Consider the following 16,376-nt stretch of genomic DNA (forward strand, 5'->3'; position numbering starts at 1 on the left):
ATGGGAATGGTCTGAAAAGTGTAAAAAGTTCAATTTTAAAACTGTTTGATAAATGAATATTACATCTGAAGGAATTCACAGAAAGTCATTTTGGTGGCAGTATAGATATGGTAATATTGAAAGCTTGGGTCTATTTGTAAGGATTTGAGGTTGTCCGTTAAATATATGAATTCCATTGTAAAGAGAAATAAGGCCTAGATTTCACAGTGAGGTAAAGCATTCAATGATTGTATGGTAAAGTGACTGACCAAAGATAAAATTCTAATCAGCAAAATACATTTGTTCAATTCTAAACAACAAATGCGTGGAAAGAATATTGCTTACTTCTTTAACCTTTATCCTGCTAAATTTCTGAAATGGACTGGTCCATCATTCAATTTGGGCAATACAATTTATTATTCAAAGGGGCGTTCACTGAAAATTTACTGACTGTATAACAAACAGTGCAGACCAGACGATCAGACTGCAAAGGCAGAATCACTTGCCGCCAGCAGGCTAATGGTTAAGAAAGAAAACAAATAACAAACAGAAATTATAGTTTTTGTTATATCTTTGTAAATCAGTTTGGAGACTAATTTATTATTCTAATAAAGCTTGATTACTTTGTCTCTTAAAACAAAGAAGGAAGGCTGGCAGTGTACATTCCAGATTAACGATGGGTCTGAAAAGGCAGACTGATGAGACGTCCAGTTTTTTCCACAAGATGTCAGGCTGACCAATGTTTTAAATGTAAATCTGTGGATTTTTGTTATTTTTTTATCAGCATTTAGTGTGAAAATCATCAAGGCAGTCTTGTAGTTTATCTGCTATACCACAGACCATTATTCAGACGCTCCTTGTAGTTAAATTCCTGTATGAGTTATTCTTATGCGACAGGTACTTCAACAATAACACATACGTAAGTTTTGTGAAAAGTACTTTAAATATTGCATCAACATTTCTGCTAACACCTTCATCAGGATAATTCGCATAAAAATATAAACAATGGACGTTTTTTTGTTTTTGTTTTTTCTTTGGGTTATTCTAATTAATATCCAGACATTTTTGACTCCGCGAGTTGAACATTTCAAGAAAACAAAGCCATCATCATGGTTACTATACAATTTACAGTAATATGCCATGTTGACCAGTGATTCTTACAAAAACATCACATTTACATAATACACAATTTAACTAAACAAATCACAGTCACTGCTTTAACATTAACTTTCTGATAAATTCATTAAAACTGCATATTATAATTTTTGTTTTTAAAAATGTAAAAAAAAATCATTTGTCGAGACCATTATGTTAATTATATCTTGTTCTTTTCTATTTAAAAAAAGAGAAAATATTATAACAATATTTACATTCTATTTAATACAGTCCAGTGCTCTTATTATTTCTTGATGTCATAATTTCATATGTTTCTTACATATCAAACTCTATTTACATAAAAAATTTCAAAATTTGTGAACATGTTGCGTTAACAGTCTGAACATGTTACGTTAACAGAGCATGCTTGAAAAACAAACTTAAATGATTCAAAGTGTAACATTTACTATGCATTTAAAGACTACTTTGTCATTTTGGTGAAAACAGGTAGTTATTTAAGGTCTATCAAACTACATTAGAAATGTTGTACTATGATATCAGGTTGTTTGGCGCAAGTTTGTTAAAGTTTCTCGTAATTTTCCCACACATTAACTCAAACTGTTACCGCCACTTCACACCTGGTTTTTCCTCCTATCTCACAAGATTTACATTTATAAATGTTTTGTATAGTAAACAGGACGAGGGTAACATATTGCAGATATAATAAGATTTATGACAGCTTGTAGATATATCGTGTATCTTATTATCTATTTCCCACATCTTTAGTGAAATGAAAGAACATACAGTGAAAGTGTGAGTGACATATATTTTAATGTACGTACAGTAAAAACAAAAAAAAACAATGTTTTGACCATAGCAAATTGCATGTTCGAACTGGAAACGACCTACATTTTTACTGAATGACCTAGTTTTGATATTTGCGAGTAATGCAATGAATAACAAATTTGTTCAGTTTGTCAAAGCCTTCAAAAGGATGACACTGCCTCAAACCCAGAAGCTGTGGGCTCTACCTAGATACCAATTGGAACAAAATTCTGCACTGTTCAATCTACCAAAGGTGGACGAAATCCTCCACCCCTTTCATTGGAAATTTGTTGAATAAAAAATTAAAATGAAAGAAAACGATTAACAGAAATTAAGAAATAAAAATTTTCAAAATGATAATCATCAGTTTTTAGGCAGAATAAAGTGAACATTTCAATATAATTGAAAATCAAAAAGGGGATAATGTTCACCTTGGTCAAACTGAGCAATGGTGATTTTGTCCTGAGAGGGTACCGTATTCTGTTTGAATAATATGTCTAAACTGATGTAATATTTATGAAAACGTTCAGCTTTCAACCCCTGAATTGGGTGCCCTAGATCTAGCTCGGCAAAGAATTAAAGAGGAGCTTTATTGTAATCGGACAACAATGTAGTCTATAAAGTTTTCTGTACCAATTGTAGATACTGGCATGTTAACAGAGAAAGCAGAGGATTGTTAGAAAAAAAGATGTATGAATTTTTAATTAAAACTGAAAGCGCAAAAATGGAGTTGCTCTTTCTAAATGAGAATTATTGATCCTGTTGAGCATAATATAGTTAGTGTAATTAGGACAGACTTGGGGACTCTAGAGGAATTGTCAAAGCAGAGTAAATTCCTATAGAAATAACAGATTTAACTTCTCTCTGGCACATAATATAGCATACCACATTGTAGTACATTTTAGTCATTTTCACAAATTTAACTCAGAAATGGCTTGAAAGCATTTTTTTACTTTCTAAATCGAGATAGGAGTTCATTTTACTTTTGACCACTTTTAAATACAACTTTTTTGTAAATAACAGTACAGAAAATGCCAAAGCAAAAAAGTATAACATTTCTTTGATATATACATGTAAAATACTCCTAACAAAAACGCTACACACAGTAAACTTAAAACTAAATCCAGCTTATATGAAGTATAAATTGTGATAAATGTAAGACCGGATTTTGTACGAGCAAATTCCACCATAAAAACTCTGGGTGTCAATGATCGCACATATTTCACGGGTATTATATCACAACATATAAACATTATTAAGCAAACACTTATATAAGACACACAGACCAAAATAACATTTTCACCTTATGACTGAAGACGTGCTAATAGCCTATTCAACCAAATAAGAAAATATTTTACCTATAAATATTGTGTAATATTAAAGAAATAAATCCTAAAATATGTCCATACTACACTCCTACCCATCCTAAGATAAACAAATTAGCACTCAGTATTTTCACGACATAAATCCGATTATGAAAAATCCTGGTGTAATCAATCAATAGACGACATGGAAATACACAATTCCGGCATTAAATATCGGTAATATTCAATTAACGTCCAATAAACATCAATACCTTCTATTCAGAATGTCCACATGTTATTCATTCAAACTGAAACATAAAACTTTACCAATGTTACATCTTCACATTCCTCAAATAGTTTAAAACGCAGTAGCCGAGTTTCGAATTTTTCAGTTTATCGTACAATATACGTGTAGCTGATAGATACAAACAATGAAAGTACCTGATAACCAATGATAATTTTCCCAATCAGGATGCTGTTAAATTATGTAACAATACTTGTAACAGTATAATCAATAGTTTGTAAGCCATCATGTCTAAATAAGGATCTGTTAGAAATTTGTCTCTTCGCAGGTTTTGAGAAAATATGCTAATTTTAAAAATGCATTAAATAATAACAGTTCCACTACAACAACTTTATTGACTGTTAAAGATTTTACTGAATTATTGAATAAGAGAAACGAAATAGGCTTTCAAGTGAAAGTTAACTCAAGTGATAAATCTGAAATAAAAATAGTTCCTATAAAAAGATCCCAATCATTTTAAGCTAAGAGTTTACTACAGATCAGATATTTTTCCATTGCGATTTAAAAAAAAAGGCCATATCTATGACTTGTAACAATTTTTTGCAGTATGTATCTATAGTCGAACCTTTGCAAAGCAGCCATCCAATGGAGCACCATCCTCTGCTTTTTAAGGCAGGTGGCTACTTAAGACAAAATTTTAATTGTTCTTTTAAAGATAGTGCAGTCAAAAAGACTTTTTTATGTTTGTTTGTTTGTTTCAACTTCAATACCATTTTTCAACGGTATTTCAGTTATGTAACCATGAGCAGTTATCCTAACCAGTGTTCCTGGATTCAGTACCAGTACAAACCTGTTTCTCACACGTAGCTGCCAACTTCCACATACTTGATTCTGAGGTGGAGGATGAATGATTTCAGACACAATGTCCTTTATCAAATCAGCACAGAGAACATACACCTTGCCAGGGGACTGAACTCACGACCCAGTGATACATAGATCTGTGCTTTCACTATTGAATTAAGAGGGCATTTTTTAAATCTGAATGTTGCTCTGTTCACAAATGATAACAAGAAAACAAATTATCAACCCTTACCTTGCTAAATTTCTATAATGAACATGTCCATCTTTCATACTGGACAGTACCATTAACTGTTAAAAGGGGTGTTTACCAAAAAGATACTGACTGAATGGCGAACAGTGCAGAACCATGATCAGACTGCTTGGATGTGCAGGCTGATCTTGGTCTGCACTGGTCGCAAAGGAAGAATCACTTGCCGCCAGTAGGCTGAAGGTTAAACAACAACAAATATTACCTCAACTGCTGTAGCTATTACCATTCTTCTTTATCAAAAAAAAATATACACATATATTATGCATTTTCTATGGGAAATACTTGCATCTTGGATCATATACTACTGGCTTTGTTTTTTTTGTTTCAACATTTTGTTGACTATGCAATACTATGTATGTAAGAACCAGCCATTTAAGGTTACCTCCTTTAAACATTACGTAACCGCCATTTCATATGTTTTTCGTTGAAAAAGGCATATAGCACTGAAACATCAATAAAATAAATAGTAAAACTATCACTAATATCCTTCTGTTGTTGATCTTTCGAGTATCATACCTCGTTACAGTATATTTAAAAAGATGAAAAATGGGATTTTTATGTTGCAGATACAAATGATAGCATAATCTAGATTTTTTCTTTGATTATCATACGTGTTTGTAATCCATATAGATCATAATCTTAAATATCTATATAAATCATGCCTTAAGTATATTGATAAATTGTATCAGTGTATCTATATAAATTATTTAAATTGATAACCATAGATTATGGGATTTCTACTGAGAAACATGCACACGTTTTGCACAGTCAGAGATAATTGCGTGACTTCAGGAGCACAATGTTACTCCATCATGCATGTATGAGAACATATTTCTGGATGCAAAGCTAATTATCTCCTCATACCATAAGTATTTACACTTACAAATGTTAATATAAATTTCATTCCATAGCCAATGCAAAAAAACATTAGAAAAACAATTGGTGTAAATATATTTTTACAAATGAAATTTACATATCAATATGGAAAATTATTATGTGAAAACACTTTTAGTATATATCTCTGAAGCCCATTAATCAAATCTACCTTATATTTATTCTCATAAACTTTACCTCATTATCATCATATTAAAAACACCACTACCACTTTTTCATCATCTTAAAACACCTTTTTCATTTTTTACCATCATCTTATGTTCAACTAGAGGCGCTTTTGAGAAAAGCACATGTCTCCCACAACTGCCTAATCATCTGAATAGTTTACTCAGTTTTGGAGTAAGTGTTGGAGTAAACGGCCTACTGGATAAGTGTTGGAGTAAGCGAAGCGGTCTATCGATAACTGAAGTGTCATAATTCTGAAGTACTAGGCCGATCTGGTTAGTTATAGAACTTGGTCGAGGACTTATTGGCAAACACTTTTTGTTCAAGTTTAATGAAGATCGGATAAGAAATGTTCGACCTAGAGTGCGGACAAGATTTGTTAAAGACGGACAGACAGACAAACAGGAGTAAATCAATATATCTCCCTCCACATGGTGGTGTAGGAGACATAATTCTTATCATCATCTTCTTTAACAACATGACCCTATTTTATCATTAAGTTCTTAAAAACAACGTGATCCCGTTTTATCATTTTTTTCTTAAAAACCACATGTTTTCTTTTTATCATTAACTGCTTAAAACAACAATGTTCTCTTTTTATCATTAACTTCTAGAAAACATTATGTTCCCTTTTTTAATCATTAACTTCTTAAAAACTACAAGTTTAATTTTCATAATTATTTTCTTTAAAACATGTTTCCTTTTTTATCATTAACTTCTTAAAAACAGTCTTAAGCACAAAACACTTCCTTTTAATCAACACTCAAAGGCATTAATTTACATAATCATGTTTTCATTTTCAAGTTTCCTTCTACAATATGACTGTATTTAACTTCAACAGAAAAAAAAAGATTTACATGAGTATATACCTTAAAGTATTTTCAGCAGCAATAAAAATCTATCTGATTTGCAGCCTTTAATTTCACATAACTTTAATTAATACATGTATCATAATCAGGAAGAACATATAAACACTGTAATTGTTATGCTATCTAGAAAAATTTTATATTTGTATAATGTGGCGAGGACAGCTGTAATTTCACTCACCGTAATTTATTACCTTAACGTGTCTTTTTTTATATCGAGATGTGCTTGATGTTCGGAATAAATTAGGGCAGATAAAGATCGTTTAAGATATGAATAAAATTTAGGTCAGTTTGAACAAAAACTTCCAAATATACTAGAAAGATTTATTCGTTTTACTTCTGACTAATACTTTTCTAATGAAATGTTTAAGTTGTTAAACATGTGTTTGACTTTGCTAGGTTTTATGCCGTTTTTCAACAGTTATGTCAGTAAATATATTGGCCAGTTTGTGATTCACCACAAGCACAGTTCCTTAGATTGTGTACTATTAAAGTTTTCGACAACTTCCCCACACCAAGCTGAGGTGGGGTAAGACTGAATTCAGATTTTTTGTTGTCTGTCATTTGATAACAGAAATTATTTTTAACATTAAACATGATCGTTACACTGGCTTACTAACTAACAGCATCACAAACCAATCATGTCTAGGCGGTCCACGATGTTATCATCAATGTAACACTTGATTCTTTATCAATTTTGTGCTTCTTAAACAGCTATAATAAGCTAAATCTAGAATTATATAACTGTCTGACTGAAAAATGCACAAGTACAATATTTCACAAAGAACGAAATACTTGAGTTTATAAATCATTAACAAAAATTATAAAAATTATATGCTTGGAATTTTGCTACAAGAGATATCTCTGAGTCTATAAACAACTGATATAAGCTGCAATCAGGTTATTATGTGCGGATTAATCAACTTGGACATTTTGTTTGATTCCCATAAAGGAAGCTTCCCATCACCAGTAGTTATCCAAAATAAGAAGCTGAAAATATTTATGTGGTATGACAAAAATCTTGTATAGCTCCTGTATACTATACTTTATCCTGAACACTGCCGCTTGTAATTTGTAATCTAAACCTTGCGAAAAATTTCAAATATGGACCAAGTCAACCCCCCTGCTCTTGACCCTATTCAAATTACACGTTTATCCCCTTTTATTCAAGTTTTTATCCCTTTTATCAGACTCACAAAACCCGTAATAATCCTGTTTTTTAAACACCTTTCTTACAAACCGCCAGGCAACACTTACTTTTTTAGTTGCTAATAGAATAAAAAGTCTTACGTTGAACGATTCAGGAAAAGAATTCTTTGATGTTTTAATTCTTTTGTGGTTCACAATGGACTTGATGGTTTGGACAATTTCGTACTACTAATGGTAGACTACTTAAGCTAATGAAAGTGTCATTTATTCGCCCCTCTGAACCATGGTACTTTTAAATACAAGACACTTGTCCTACATGAACAAATTTTAAATATTTAGATCGGAATCTGAATCATTCAGGTATTTCTCATAACCAGTCCTTCAGAATAAATTGAGGTATTTTTGTTTTCACACACAAATACTGCATTTGTTATGCAAGAACAATGTGTTTGAATTCCCAAGTTTTCACACACACAAATTTATTTTAACCCTACTGCAGCTATTTTTTTTTTGAAAATAATTTAAATGTGCAGAAGTACACATTATATAACCTCTAATGCTAGCAGAAGAGTAAATTTGAGCTATAATGTTAAAATGGCCCCATCTTCTTACAAAAGATCCATGTATACAATGCATAAGAATACTAAATAACATTCCAGATCCTAAGAAAGCTCTTACTTACACATAACAGTTTAGATCCTTAAACAGGATATGTTATATTTTCAAAAAAACAGCAGACAGTAAAATTTTGTGGGGTTCATTTTAACATAACGACTCAAACATAATTTCATCACATTGTTTTAAAGGTCCATTCCAGCAGTACATTAACATCCATTCTAGCAGAGTGTGCATAATTATCACAAAAAAAAAGCTATCAGCACAACCAAACAAAATTTCATTAATATTAACAATCCGCAGGTTATTTCACTTTTCGTGTTACATAATCATAATAACAACTAACAATAACAACACCAGCACACCTTATTCCAATAAAATCCTTATAAATCTGTGAACCACATCGCCATTTTCAGATATTGCCGAAAAAACGCAACACAATATTGAGGCGAAACGAAAAAATAACAATATGGCATTCCCATATGGCACAATTTCGCACCCACAATATCTAGTTTTGCTCAATGCAGGCTTGACAGATTAATCCTCCAGATAATCCTTTTAAATTTGGCATTCCAACCTGGCTTAATCCTAATATCTACAAATACATATACAATACATTTATACTGTTTTCCGATAAATTAGGCTGCATTAAAATCTTCTCTGTGCTGCTACTATTAATGTATATAAATGAAGGTTAAGGTATGAAAATAACTTGAAAATTCCTTTCTCTTGGCATTTTTTCACTGCAAAACTATATCCTGTTATGGTTTTTGAATTTATAAACATACTCGCGTTAAAATTTGCAAATCTCTTTCTTGAATTATGGGTAATTTGCTATAATTATTATAATAATTGTCAATTTTCAAAGGCTATTACACAGTCGTACTGCCTATTTTTTTGTTGGTTTTTATGTTGCACCGACACAATAATAGGTTATATGGTGGAGAGATTATTTCATCAAGAGTGGGCTCCTTGGTAGAACCACCGACCTTCCGTAAGCCAGCTGGATGGCTTCCTCACTTAAAGAATTCAACTTGGGGGGAAAAGAAATGGCCTTGAATATAAAGATTGATTTCAACTGAAACCCTACTGATTATAGTAAAGGACAAAGCAATAATCAAAAGAAGCCCTTTTTGGGGAAATGAGGCACCCTAACACAAGGAATTGAGAAAAAAAATGTGATAACTGTTCTAAAATGAATGAAATAACTCTTATACATTTATTTGTTTTAATCATCAATTACTGTGAAATCACTGATATTTGTGGAGGACTTATTTTTGTACATTTCATGGTCGAGTCAATCCAGGAAATTAATTCCCAGCAAACAAATAAAAATTCCCATTCATCTTATCCCTTATCATGCTGCAACCAGTGTAGATCTTGACCAGCCTGCACATCTGTGCAGTCTGATCAAGGTCTGCATCTTTGCACTATTCTGGAACAGTTATCTGGAATAACATACCTAAATATATACGTTCTTCAGACACCCTGGAGAAATTTAAAAGATCGTACCTTCAGTGGCAATACTCTGACAGTACAATAAGTCATAACTGCAATTAAATGTCAGGAAATACTGTCTCTACCATCTCTCTCCATTTTCATTGTAAATAGTTACTTCAGTTATTAAATACAGTGTCCTGTATTGTATATAATCTTTCATTCTCATATTATTTTTCTGATAACATATAACTTTGTGTGTTTTATTTTGTCATAATTTTCTCCATGTTTGTATATAGTCATGTATATGTGGACCATATTGTAAATTGGCTTAGCCAAATATGTTATCCACTATAAATAAAGTCGTTATTATTATTATTATTATTATTATTATTATACTGTTCGCCATTCAGTCAGTATCTTTTTGGTAAGCACCACTTTTAACAGTTAATGGTACAGCCCAAATTGAAAGATGGACAAGTTCATTATAGAAATTTAGTAGGGTAAGGGTTAACTTCTAATGCTGAAATCAACAAATTGATATCCATATAAAGTAGAGACTATGGGAGAAACCACAAAATTTTGTGCTCACGAAATTAAATGGCTTCACGGTACCTTTTATTTACTTAAACAGTACAGTATTTACCTAGAGAATTTGATAGACTCCTTCAATATTGTGCCCAGTGTATAATCCAATAGTAGAATTCCTTATCCCAACTATAAACACTTAATGACTATAGACAAAATTTTATCGATAAATTATTACGAATATCAAAAATAAGCTACAAATTCAATGATCTGAGTTTGTATGTTTAAAATTGGCTATTATGATCAATTGAATGGCAGATGACCTTTTGAAGGATTTAAAGTTATATCAAAGTTCTATAATGCCTGCACGGCAATTAAATAAAAAAAATATCTTATTCAAAAGTACATTAAAGAAATTATGTTCAACTTTTTAAGGTACTGTTAATTACATTTTAGCACTTTTTCTGATCATATGATAAGGCGATACGATTTTTCAAGTCTTTAAAAGTAAAATTCTGCTCTAAAATGGTTAGAAAAAACGTGGCTTCTGATAAATATACTGTTGTCAATGCGAAGCAATATCCAGTGCAAAACGTTAAGCGCGATTAAATGAATATGAACTTCTATGTAAGATTTGTGTACAAAAGAGGAAAATTTGAAATTATTTAACACAGGGATTGTCTGATGTGTAATGCCACTGTTAATTCACAATTCTTTTAAAATTAGAAAATAAAGGTAAACTTTAAGGTGCTTTAAGAATGTACAATACAATAAATATCAGACTATAGATATGGTAACTCAGTAACTCTCTCTTGAAAATCATAATTATTTCATGTTTTTCTCTCTTTCTAAGAGGACCGTACCTGAAATTTTTATGGGTGAAAAAATGTCAAGCTCTTATATTCAATTATACCCTATTTCTGCCCCTGCAGTGTGACAGCAGCAAATTAAAAACATATTCTATGTAACTTAGCAATTAAGTCTTTGTTTAAAATAAGTCTATTAATATTCTTTTTTTAACCCAACTTTATTTACATGATAACAAAATATATTTAGCATTACTTGTATAATATTGATATATGTTAAAAATTGCTGTATACATTAATGGATCTGTGTCATATCAAAACGATCTTAAATTCACATGTAAAACATTTGGTTCCATATCTGAGAGGTGTCACATTAAAACGTACCATCTTGCACTTTAGTGATGATTTTTTTAACAAAATGTCATCATCCGTTTATAGTTCCATAACAACTATTTTTTTTTTATTGTTTTAATGTACTTCAATTTTACTGCCATTGACAATAACATAGAATATAGGTATATGTCTTCTTAAAAAACTTTATACTCTATATTTATTTTACTAAGATCCCATATGTAAAAGGTGTTTATAATATTAACTAATAACAGATATCTAGTACAGTAACTGTATTCCATCTAAATATACCATATCTACAAAATACCCCTGATCAATGTACTAAAACATTTGACTGAAAAATCACTAAAAAAAGTTTCCATTAAAAAGGCTGTATAAGGCAAAAATATATAAATCAAGCATTTCCAAACTGAAAAATTTACAATGATTTTACAACTTGATTTACAGATACAAATTCAAAATTATCTGCCTGAACTTTTCTTTTCTATCATTAAAATTTTCAAGACATTAATTAACAATGACATAAACGTGTAAGATCTATCAAAAATATAGATATACCAAAACTGCTTGTCGGTAAAATCCATCTGCTATATAAAATTAAACGTCAAAAATTCCACTTTGTGAATTCAATTCCTTCAAAATTACAAGATCACAGGTAACACAAACTCAGTTTAACTTCTAAATCCACACTGAATATATTACACCATTCTAACAAAACAATATTGTTTTGTATTTCATAAACATTTAGATGTAACTTTTAACTCAACAAACTGGGTTAATTTCCTTTTTTTCTGTGACCACGAAAAACATATCCTGGTTGAAGGACAATCCTTCGAAAAAAAATTTCACAAACAAATCTTATGCGACACGTTAAAGTCGTCAGTTCATCCTATACGAAAAAACTATTACAAAAGAATACGCTACTGCCTACGATAATACATACCTATAGGGCCATTATAATACCTGGCCGCAAAACTATCGGAGAGGTAAAATATGTTATCACTACTGTTTGTTTGATTAATGTTGTAACCCACAATTCTTCTATAGCCGTAAATGGTCGCTAAATTTTTGGGATAACTGGGGCAATGCAAAGTAAACATATTTGAGCCGCGCCATGAGAAAACCAACATAGTGGCTTTGCGACCAGCATGGATCCAGACCAGCCTGCGCATCCGCGCAGTCTGGTCAGGATCCATGCTGTTCGCTAACAGTTTCTCCAATTCCAATAGGCTTTAAAAGCGAACAGCATGGAGCCTGACCAGACTGCGCTGATGCGCAGGCTGGTCTGGATCCATGCTGGTCGCACACCCACTATGCTGGTTTTCCCATGGCACGGCTCATTTTACTGATTTCAGTCATTGTAATTTTGCTCAACTATGTTGAATAAGCTCATAGTATTTGACTAATTTATGTCCTGAATCTGAATATCCTAAAGAGGTTAAAAACAAAATTAAATATTATTTAAACTACAAATGTATGTTTTAAATATTTATAGAGGAGGACTGGTATAGTCAATATAGTGATATTCACCTTACACTGGACTTTAGTATCATAAAAAAATGTGTAAAAATCATACAGTAATGCAATATAGATTATTGTGACACCAAGTCACTTGATATGGGAAATTGCCAGTTCCAAAAATTTAAAATTAATCTTTTCTTGTGTTTTCATATCTGTTTTAAATACACAAACAGAAAAGTGCAACTTAATGCTAAAAGAATTACATGGTCACTGGCTGGCTATATTAAGTAAAAAGGTTCATGACAAAAGATTAGCAGGTTTGCTAAAGCTTACCCTATAATTTGTTCTATCATTTGCCCACCAACTCAATACAGACAGACATCAACCATGTATTATCTATTCCTTATATTTTGGATATTTTGTTTCAAGAATACCTTTTAAACTTATCACCCAAAGAGCCTGTTCTTTTACTTGGAACACAACAGCTTTATTTCTTTGCCTGACTATCCACTTCAATTACTGTCAACGACCCACTGTACACCACTGTTGTCATTCAATGAACCACTATATCACTGCTGTCCATATACTGGTCTTTCCTTACTTGATATTGTTTTGGTCATCACAAACTCTTTCCACTGCTTATTGCCTCTCTGTAATCAAGAAAAAAGGATAAGTATACAAATTTCATATCTGTTGCTGCTAAAATGGTAATAAAAACGACAAATTGATAAAACTAATGTAGGTATGATCAACAATGATCTTCAAAGTTCATTTGAGCCGCGCCATGAGAAAGCCAACATAGTGGCTTTGCGACCAGCATGGATCCAGACCAGCCTGCGCATCCGCGCAGTCTGGTCAGGATCCATGCTGTTCCCTTTTAAAGCCTATTGGAACTGGAGAAACTGTTAGCGAATAGCATAGATCCTGACCAGACTGCGTGGATGCGCAGGTTGGTCTGGATCCATGCTGGTTGCAAAACCATTATGTTGATTTTCCCATGGCATGGCTCATTTTGTATCAATCAACAGTTTAATAGCAATTCAAACAAGGCAGTCTGAAAGACAGCTATGTACCCCACCACTGTTATGGATAGTGAAAGGGTTGATGGTATTGCCATTAAACATTCGAGTTGTGACCTTGACCTTAAGCTGGCAGGGGTGAATTTTGAATTCTGTATATTGTCTTGATAAGGGGAATATTACAGCCAAGTCATATCAAAATCCTTCAAGGGGTTTAGGAGATACAGAGAAGACATAAAATGGAAGGCTCAAACATTTGACCTTGAGTGTGACCTGACCTTGAGCCAACATGACTGAGTTCTGAATATTGTCTTGATGAGGTGATCAACTGACCAAAGTTTCATGAAAATCGTTCAAGGGGTTTAGGAGATACAGAGTGGACACAAAATGGAAGGCTTAAACATAAGACCCAGAGTTTTGACCTTGACCTTAAGCCAACATGGCTTCCTCACATTGTCTTAATGAGGTGATCATTTGTCCCAAGTTTCATGAAAATCCTTCAAGGGGTTTAGGAGATACAGAGCAGAAATAAAATTGAAGGCTCAAACCTTTGACCTAAAGTTGTGCCCTTGACCTTGAGCCAACATGGCTGACTCTGCACATTGTCCTGATAAGGTTATCATTTAACCCAAGCTTCATGATTATCCTTCAAGGAGTTTAGGAGATAGAGCGGACACAAAATGGAAGGCTCAAAAGTTCAAGGTCACCTCTAGTTGTGATGCTGACCTTGAGCCAACATCACTTACTTATAGGTTCTGCATATCGTCTTGATGAGGTGATCATTTGATCTAAGTTTCATGAAAATCCTTCAAGGGATTTTGGAGATATAAAATGGACACAAAATGGAAGGCTCAAACCTTTGACCTCAAGCTGTGACATTGACCTTGAGCTGACATGGCTGACTCATGGGTTCTGCACATTGTCTTGATTAGGTTGACCAAAGTTTAATGAAAATCCTTCAAGGGTTTAAGAGATACAGAGCAGACACTAAATAGAAGGCTCAAACCTTTGACCTTGATTTGTGACCTTGAGCTAACATTGCTGACTCATGGGTTCTGCACATCGTCATTTGTCCCAAGTTTCATGATTATCCTTCAAGGGGTTTAGGAGATACAGAGCAGACACAAAATGTTACAGATGGATGGACAGATGGAGACCATTCATATAACACCCCCACCACTCATGGCTGGGATTAATAAACTGCTTGAAGCTTTCCTAAGTTTGCTGGTATTTGTCCCAAAGGTTGTTAATCTCAGTCTGGATACAGGCTGCAGTATCTGACAAACTGGAAATTGACCCATAAGAAAAATATATAAGATAAGAAAGTAATGAACAAGTCATATTCCATGCCTGTGGATGTCTTTTAGAATCACAATCAAAAAAGTACAAAATTCATTTTCCTTATGCCTTCATTAAGCAATGACTAGGACAACTCTGACACCCTCAACTACATTTATAAAACACAAACCAGAAATTGTCAATGTAAACTTTAAAAATATAATAAATGGTCTTAATGGAGACTTACTAATCTTTAAGGTTTGGTCAAAACATTTCCCTGTGAAGTATGTATTATATAACTTAAGCCTATTTAAGCTAATATTACTCTCATTTATTTACTTTAAGTATTTACTTTATCTATCTAACAATTCAGAGTACTAAAATCAAACTGCAAATAAACACTGGTCAGTTTGGGAAATTTCATTCAAGTTTTCTTTTATATACACTAGTCAACATGTTTTTACTTTTATCATTTGAAAGATTTTTATCATTTTAACGTTTTATACTAATTACTGCGATATAAATTTATTTTACAATAAATTACCATTACTTTATTTTGCCATCAAGTACCATTACTGCAACATAACTTTATTTTGCAGTAAATTACTATAATCACCATTACTACAACAATTCTTCATTTTGCAATCAAGTACCATTAATGCAACGTTACTTTTTCTTGCAATTAATGTACCATTACTGCATTATCAGCTTTTGCAAAAAAAAGGTGCCAAACTACAATATTTAGTTATAATTTTGCAATACATTACCATTACTGTAGTACCACATAGAAATGAAAAGAAAAAAACTTTTAATTCTATTCAATACAATGTTTATAGTAGAAAAGGCCACTGGCCCATACCCCTGCATACATATCAAGCTATGATAATTCATGCTAACACAAAACTGACTTAATTATATGCATTTCATTTCTACCAATTCCTCAGTCAATTAACACTATGTGATGAAAATATTGTTTTAAGCACTGCCCTTCAATTTTTCAAAGCCTAATTATGACTTAAAGTAGACTGTAGTGGTGCATGCAGTCTGCAGTTTTGCAGTCCCATTTCAATTCTCAGTCTGGGATGAAGCATCGACTGACTTGTGACTTGTGCTGGGTTTTTTACTAAACTAATACTGTTTCTAGCTGTGATGGCCAAGTCAGGATGCTGAGGGGGTATTAGTATGACATATCTGAAAATAAGTTGTTCCATCCATTTTGGGTGGGGACTTTCGTCAACTACCGATACTA

The 16,376-nt window shown here is 32.4% G+C and overlaps 1 protein-coding gene across 8 annotated transcripts in view; it reads right to left on the reverse strand.

Moving 5' to 3' along the window:
- The window catches only part of LOC123526159 (uncharacterized), a 74,352-nt gene that overhangs the window by 10,674 nt on the left and 47,302 nt on the right, over nucleotides 1-16,376 (reverse strand). For 4 of the 8 annotated variants that reach the window (XM_053522838.1, XM_053522839.1, XM_053522837.1 and 1 more), the window contains one exon: nucleotides 13,265-13,480. The gene's annotated coding sequence lies outside the window, so the exon portion shown is untranslated. Of the gene's footprint in view, nucleotides 1-3,257; nucleotides 3,427-3,475; nucleotides 3,547-8,612; nucleotides 8,928-11,927; nucleotides 12,297-13,264; nucleotides 13,481-16,376 lie in introns of those variants that run through there. The other 4 variants (XM_045305194.2, XM_045305195.2, XM_045305197.2 and 1 more) reach the window with 4 other exon arrangements.

This window comes from Mercenaria mercenaria, chromosome 14 (genome assembly GCF_021730395.1).
Source record: "Mercenaria mercenaria strain notata chromosome 14, MADL_Memer_1, whole genome shotgun sequence".
Taxonomy (NCBI): domain Eukaryota; kingdom Metazoa; phylum Mollusca; class Bivalvia; order Venerida; family Veneridae; genus Mercenaria; species Mercenaria mercenaria.